At 52.7% G+C, this 7,500-nt stretch overlaps 5 non-coding genes across 5 annotated transcripts; 2 read left to right on the top strand and 3 right to left on the bottom strand.

Moving 5' to 3' along the window:
- Positions 1–2,982: 2,982 nt before the first annotated feature.
- On the top strand, positions 2,983–3,053 carry TRNAG-GCC (transfer RNA glycine (anticodon GCC)). Its single transcript has one exon. It is a non-coding gene; the product is annotated as a tRNA-Gly (tRNA).
- Positions 3,054–3,124: 71 nt separating this feature from the next.
- Positions 3,125–3,196, bottom strand: TRNAW-CCA (transfer RNA tryptophan (anticodon CCA)). Its single transcript has one exon. It is a non-coding gene; the product is annotated as a tRNA-Trp (tRNA).
- Positions 3,197–3,444: 248 nt separating this feature from the next.
- Positions 3,445–3,518, bottom strand: TRNAN-GUU (transfer RNA asparagine (anticodon GUU)). Its single transcript has one exon. It is a non-coding gene; the product is annotated as a tRNA-Asn (tRNA).
- A 207-nt stretch (positions 3,519–3,725) lies between these two features.
- TRNAG-GCC (transfer RNA glycine (anticodon GCC)) lies at positions 3,726–3,796 on the top strand. Its single transcript has one exon. It is a non-coding gene; the product is annotated as a tRNA-Gly (tRNA).
- A 3,439-nt stretch (positions 3,797–7,235) lies between these two features.
- Positions 7,236–7,307, bottom strand: TRNAW-CCA (transfer RNA tryptophan (anticodon CCA)). The gene has a single exon. It is a non-coding gene; the product is annotated as a tRNA-Trp (tRNA).
- Between the last annotated feature and the right edge of the window lie 193 nt (positions 7,308–7,500).

The raw sequence follows: 7,500 nt of genomic DNA, 5'->3' as shown, positions 1-7,500 counted from the left end.
GCCCCGGGCAGTCGTCCCCCGGGTCTCCAGGCCAACGGCATGAGCGAGTGCCCAGGTCGGGCTCCATGCTTCCCGGGCAGTCGTCCCCCGGGTCTCAAGGCCGATGGCATGTCAAAGTGCCCAGGATGGGCTCCATGCGTCCCGGGCATTCCTCCCCCCGGGCGTCCGTCGCTCCCTTCTCCGGGCCGACGGCAGGTCAGATTGCCCAGGACGGGCTCCATGGGTCCCGGGCATTCCTCCGCTGGGTGTCCGGCTCTCCCTTCCCCGGGCCAACGGCTTGTCAGAGTGCCCAGGATGGGCTCCACGGGCCCCGGACGTCCGGGGCTCCCTTCCCCGGGCCAACGGCATGCCAGAATGCCCAGGACGGGCTCCACGAGTCCCGGGCGTCCGGGGCTCCCTTCCCTGGGACAACGGCTTGTCAGAGTGCCCAGGACGGGCTCCACGGGTCCCGGGCATCTTGGGCTCCCTTCCCCGGGCCAACGGCATGCCAGAGTGCCCAGGACGGGCTCCACGAGTCCCCGGCGTCCGGGGCTCCCTTCCCCGGGACAACGGCTTGTCAGAGTGCCCAGGACGGGCTCCACGGGTCCCGGGCATCTGGGGCTCCCTTCCCCGTGCCAACGGCATGCCAGAGTGCCCAGGACGGGCTCCACGAGTCCCCGGCGTCCGGGGCTCCCTTCCCCGGGACACCGGCTTGTCAGAGTGCCCATGACGGGCTCCACGGGTCCCGGGTATCTGGGACTCCCTTCCCTGGGCCAACGGCATGCCGGAGTTCCCAGGACAGGCTCCACGGGTCCCGGGCGTCCGGGGCTCCCTTCCCCGGTCCGACGGCTTGTCAGAGTGCCCAGGACGGGCTCCACGGCTCCCGGGCGTCCGGGGTTCCCTTCCCCGGGTCAGCAGAAAGTCAGAGTGCCCAGGACGAGTTCCACGGGTCCCGGGCAGTCCTCCCCCGGGCGTCCGGGGCTCCCTTCCCCGGGCCGTCGGCAGGTCAGAGTGCCCAGGACGGGCTCCATGGGTCCCGGGCAGTCCTCCCCCCGGGCGTCCGGGGCTCCCTTCCCCGGGCAGACGGCAGGTCAGAGTGCCCAGGACGGGCTCCACGGGTCCCGGGCAGTCCTCCCCCCGGGCGTCCGGCGCTCCCTTCTCCAGGCCGATGGCAGGTCAGAGTGACCAGGACGGGCTCCACGGGTCCCGGGCAGTCCTCTCCCGGGCGTACGTGGTTGTCCGACAGATTCGGGCAGATGTGCTTTTACGAACCGGATCGGAATCGGCCCAAATAATAATAATAATAATAATAATCCACATTTGTAAGGCGCACAATCACCCGTAAGGGTCTCTAGGCGCTAGGGGCCGTTGGGAAGATTAAGCAAGCTATTGCCCAGAGTCAAATGGTGCTGGGCTAATCTGCGGCCGGTGCCGGGGATCGAACCCTGATCTCTGGGATGCTCGAGGGTTACTACGCGCTCTACAAAAACCTTAAATAAAAAAATCTCCAGATTCCGGAGTCAGCCGCCCTAGCCGCGGCGCCAGCTATTTCCCAGAGTCACCTGGTGCTGGGCTAATCTGCCGCCGGTGCCGGGGATCGAACCGTGATCTCCAGATTCCGGAGTCAGCCTCCCTAGCCGCGGCGCCAGCTATTTCCCAGAGTCACGTGGTGCTGGGCTAATCTGCGGCCGGTGCCGGGGATCGAACCCTGATCTCTGGGATGCTCGAGGGTTACTACGCGCTCTACAAAAACCTTAAATAAAAAAATCTCCAGATTCCGGAGTCAGCCGCCCTAGCCGCGGCGCCAGCTATTTCCCAGAGTCACCTGGTGCTGGGCTAATCTGCCGCCGGTGCCGGGGATCGAACCGTGATCCCCAGATGGGGATATCCCAAAAATCTGGCATGGATACGGCCCGCCAGGACTGGTTTGGGCACCCCTCATTTCTCATTTGCTTAGTGTCTTGTTATTGTTGGACGTAATGATGAATAGACTACTGTCTAATGGTCTTAGAGCCAGTATTACTACCGGTCCCAGTGTATGAGACACATACATGACTTTTCTGTTGCCTGCTTAGCATAGCTCCCTGCTCCTCTGTAGGTGTGCTACCAGCCAGTAAGGTGTGTGCCTTGCCCATCAGATGTGTTATGTTAGACTTGACTTCTCTGTGAGAAAAGTCTCCCTCCCATAGCAGGTGCTTTCTCTGAACTCTTGACTTGTAAGACTGCTGGGAAAGGCCCTCCCTAGCCCCTCACTCAGATATATACATTTACCTTCAGAGCTCAGCTTTGGAGAAAGAGATTGGGGAGAGAGCAAATAGGGGAAGGCCCATGGTGCACACTTTATTTTACATAAAAGCTGGGGCTTGTGGGAGGACAGGGACAAGAGGGTTCTCAGGGAAAGAAATCCCAGGAGTATTGATGGCTAGGCCCTGAAACACAACAATCCCGGATTGGCAAGGCACAATATGCCTGTGCAACAGGCCTGACCCTAGGCTTCCGGAGTTCTTGGTCACAAAAGGCTCCAGTGATCTAAGCCCGACCAGGGCTGTGCCCGACCAGGGCTGTAGGCCGCATTGGGAGCGCGTTAGGGACGCGTAAAGGGACGCAGGGCGCAGAACTCTGCCCGTTTCACCCCAGCATTTAGGGGAGGACACAGAATCTGGGAAAGCCAGTGGGAAGGATTTTCCAGGAGGAGAGTTCAGTGAGATAATCTGAAACACAATAGTGCTGGTGATCTGGCGGGTGCATTCTGTGAACCACTTTTGTCGGGAGCAGCCTGCCATCATGCCCTGATAAACACAACTCTAGTCCCAAGCCAGTGACCTCAGCAAATGCAAAGACATTCATAGTTATAGTCTCCTGCATCTGATTCTTGCCATCTTCATGTGAAACGTTGGCGTTATCATGTCTGCTGCGCACACTTTGTTCATATGTGTACAATTTAAGTGTGTGCACCTGATCACTGTCTTGGGCAGAGCTCTGCCTGTGAACAACCCATGTGAAGCATTGGTGGTTCAGTGGTAGAATTCTCGCCTGCCATGCGGGAGGCCCGGGTTCGATACCCGGCCAATGCAAGACTGCTTTCTTTTGACTTTGTTTTCGAAAGGAAATATATGACCTCAGTGGGGAATAAAATGGTAAGCAGTGACCCCGACGTGATTTGAACACGCAACCTTCTGATCTGGAGTCAGACGCGCTACCGTTGCGCCACGAGGTCCTTACACTTACAGCTTTCGGAGCCAGATCAACAAATGCTGTGGGCCTTTTGACTTATTTTCCCCTCCTCATATGCCTACAGTTGTATTACAGAGCTTGACCTTTTGTTTTCTATCCTAATTATGAAATTGACTGCAGGTGCCGAGAGAACGCAGAGAATTGAAATATTCAGGGAAAGGGTGTCCAGCAGGAGAGAGCAAAGGTACGTATCTGTTTTCCATTCAAGTGTTTCATGCAGGCAAAATAATACGTCCCTGGGTGGGCTTGAACCACCAACCTTTCGGTTAACAGCCGAACGCGCTAACCGATTGCGCCACAGAGACGAGTGACTACTGCATCTTTCCTTAGACTCAATATATTCCTTGATATGTATGTGCCTGCCTGGAGCTTGTCTTATATAAGCCATCATCATGTGAAACTTTGGCGTTGTCATGTCTGCTGCGCACACTTTGTTCATATGTGTACAATTTAAGTGTGTGCACCTGATCACTGTCTTGGACAGAGCTATGCCTGTGAACTCCTCATGTGAAGCATTGGTGGTTCAGTGGTAGAATTCTCGCTTGCCACGCGGGAGGCCCGGGTTCGATTCCCGGCCAATGCAAGGCTGTGTTCCTTTGACTTTGTTTTCGAAAGGAAATATATGAACTCAGTGGGGAATAAAATGGTAAGCAGTGACCCCGACGTGATTTGACCACGCAACCTTCTGATCTGGAGTCAGACGCGCTACCGTTGCGCCACAAGGTCTTTACACTTACAGCCTTCAAGCCAGATCAACAAATGCTGATGGCCTTTTGACTTATTTTCCCCTCCTCATATGCCTACAGTTGTATTACAGGGCTAGGCCTTTAGTTTTCTATCCTAATTATGAAATTGACTGCAGGTGCAGAGAGAACGCAGAGGATTGAAATGTTCAGATAAAGGGTCTTAAGCAGGAGAGAGCAGAGGTAGGTATCTGTGTTTCATTAAAGTGTTTCATGCAGGCAAAAAGGATACTTCCCTGGGTGGGCTTGAACCACCAACCTTTTTGTTAACAACCGAACGCGCTAACTATTTGCACCACAGAGGTTAATAACTGTAGCACGGTTCCTGAGACTCAATATATATCTTGATAATTGTGTGCCTGCCTGGAGCTTGTGTTATATAATGCGTCTTTATGCCATACAGCATTTCTCATTTGCTTAGTGTCTTGTTATTGTTGGACGTAATGATGAATAGACTACTGTCTAATGGTCTTAGAGCCAGTATTACTACCGGTCCCAGTGTATGAGACACATACATGACTTTTCTGTTGCCTGCTTAGCATAGCTCCCTGCTCCTCTGTAGGTGTGCTACCAGCCAGTAAGGCGTGTGCCTTGCCCATCAGATGTGTTATGTTAGACTTGACTTCTCTGTGAGCAAAGTCTCCCTCCCATAGCAGGTGCTTTCTCTGAACTCTTGACTTGTAAGACTGCTGGGAAAGGCCCTCCCTAGCCCCTCACTCAGATAGATACATTTACCTTCAGAGCTCAGCTTTGGAGAAAGAGATTGGGGAGAGAGCAAATAGGGGAAGGCCCATGGTGCACACTTTATTTTACATAAAAGCTGGGGCTTGTGGGAGGACAGGGACAAGAGGGTTCTCAGGGAAAGAAATCCCAGGAGTATTGATGGCTAGGCCCTGAAACACAACAATCCCGGATTGGCAAGGCACAATATGCCTGTGCAACAGGCCTGACCCTAGGCTTCCGGAGTTCTTGGTCACAAAAGGCTCCAGTGATCTAAGCCCGACCAGGGCTGTAGGCCGCGTTGGGAGCGCGTTAGGGACGCAGGGCGCAGAACTCTGCCCGTTTCACCCCAGCATTTAGGGGAGGACACAGAATCTGGGAAAGCCAGTGGGAAGGATTTTCCAGGAGGAGAGTTCAGTGAGATAATCTGAAACACAATAGTGCTGGTGATCTGGCGGGTGCATTCTGTGAACCACTTTTGTCGGGAGCAGCCTGCCATCATGCCCTGATAAACACAACTCTAGTCCCAAACCAGTGACCTCAGCAAATGCAAAGACATTCATAGTTATAGTCTCCTGCATCTGATTCTTGCCATCTTCATGTGAAACGTTGGCGTTATCATGTCTGCTGCGCACACTTTGTTCATATGTGTACAATTTAAGTGTGTGCACCTGATCACTGTCTTGAGCAGAGCTCTGCCTGTGAACAACCCATGTGAAGTATTGGTGGTTCATTGGTAGAATTCTCGCCTGCCACGTGGGAGGCCCGGGTTCGATTCCCGGCCAATGCAAGACTGCTTTCTTTTGACTTTGTTTTCGAAAGGAAATATATGACCTCAGTGGGGAATAAAATGGTAAGCAGTGACCCCGACGTGATTTGACCACGCAACCTTCTGATCTGGAGTCAGACGCGCTACCGTTGCGCCACAAGGTCCTTACACTTACAGCCTTCAAGCCAGATCAACAAATGCTGATGGCCTTTTGACTTATTTTCCCCTCCTCATATGCCTACAGTTGTATTACAGGGCTAGGCCTTTTGTTTTCTATCCTAATTATGAAATTGACTGCAGGTGCAGAGAGAACGCAGAGGATTGAAATGTTCAGATAAAGGGTCTTAAGCAGGAGAGAGCAGAGGTACGTATCTGTGTTTCATTAAAGTGTTTCATGCCGGCAAAAAGGATACTTCCCTGGGTGGGCTTGAACCACCAACCTTTCTGTTAACAACCGAACGCGCTAACCATTTGCACCACAGAGGTTAATAACTGTAGCACAGTTCCTGAGACTCAATATATATCTTGATAATTGTGTGCCTGCCTGGAGCTTGTGTTATATAATGCGTCTTTATGCCATACAGCATTTCTCATTTGCTTAGTGTCTTGTTATTGTTGGACGTAATGATGAATAGACTACTGTCTAATGGTCTTAGAGCCAGTATTACTACCGGTCCCAGTGTATGAGACACATACATGACTTTTCTGTTGCCTGCTTAGCATAGCTCCCTGCTCCTCTGTAGGTGTGCTAACAGCCAGTAAGGCGTGTGCCTTGCCCATCAGATGTGTTATGTTAGACTTGACTTCTCTGTGAGCAAAGTCTCCCTCCCATAGCAGGTGCTTTCTCTGAACTCTTGACTTGTAAGACTGCTGGGAAAGGCCCTCCCTAGCCCCTCACTCAGATAGATACATTTACCTTCAGAGCTCAGCTTTGGAGAAAGAGATTGGGGAGAGAGCAAATAGGGGAAGGCCCATGGTGCACACTTTATTTTACATAAAAGCTGGGGCTTGTGGGAGGACAGGGACAAGAGGGTTCTCAGGGAAAGAAATCCCAGGAGTATTGATGGCTAGGCCCTGAAACACAACAATCCCGGATTGGCAAGGCACAATATGCCTGTGCAACAGGCCTGACCCTAGGCTTCCGGAGTTCTTGGTCACAAAAGGCTCCAGTGATCTAAGCCCGACCAGGGCTGTGCCCGACCAGGGCTGTAGGCCGCGTTGGGAGCGCGTTAGGGACGCGTAAAGGGACGCAGGGCGCAGAACTCTGCCCGTTTCACCCCAGCATTTAGGGGAGGACACAGAATCTGGGAAAGCCAGTGGGAAGGATTTTCCAGGAGGAGAGTTCAGTGAGATAATCTGAAAAACAATAGTGCTGGTGATCTGGCGGGTGCATTCTGTGAACCACTTTTGTCGGGAGCAGCCTGCCATCATGCCCTGATAAACACAACTCTAGTCCCAAGCCAGTGACCTCAGCAAATGCAAAGACATTCATAGTTATAGTCTCCTGCATCTGATTCTTGCCATCTTCATGTGAAACGTTGGCGTTATCATGTCTGCTGCGCACACTTTGTTCATATGTGTACAATTTAAGTGTGTGCACCTGATCACTGTCTTGGGCAGAGCTCTGCCTGTGAACAACCCATGTGAAGCATTGGTGGTTCAGTGGTAGAATTCTCGCCTGCCACGCGGGAGGCCTGGGTTCGATTCCTGGCCAATGCAAGACTGCTTTCTTTTGACTTTGTTTTCGAAAGGAAATATATGACCTCAGTGGGGAATAAAATGGTAAGCAGTGACCCCGACGTGATTTGAACACGCAACCTTCTGATCTGGAGTCAGACGCGCTACCGTTGCGCCACGAGGTCCTTACACTTACAGCTTTCGGAGCCAGATCAACAAATGCTGTGGGCCTTTTGACTTATTTTCCCCTCCTCATATGCCTACAGTTGTATTACAGAGCTTGACCTTTTGTTTTCTATCCTAATTATGAAATTGACTGCAGGTGCCGAGAGAACGCAGAGAATTGAAATATTCAGGGAAAGGGTGTCCAGCAGGAGA

Source organism: Lissotriton helveticus, chromosome 1_2 (genome assembly GCF_964261635.1).
Source record: "Lissotriton helveticus chromosome 1_2, aLisHel1.1, whole genome shotgun sequence".
NCBI lineage: Eukaryota > Metazoa > Chordata > Amphibia > Caudata > Salamandridae > Lissotriton > Lissotriton helveticus.
Note: the sequence above shows the minus strand (reverse complement) of the source record. Positions and strands in the feature narration are given on the sequence as shown.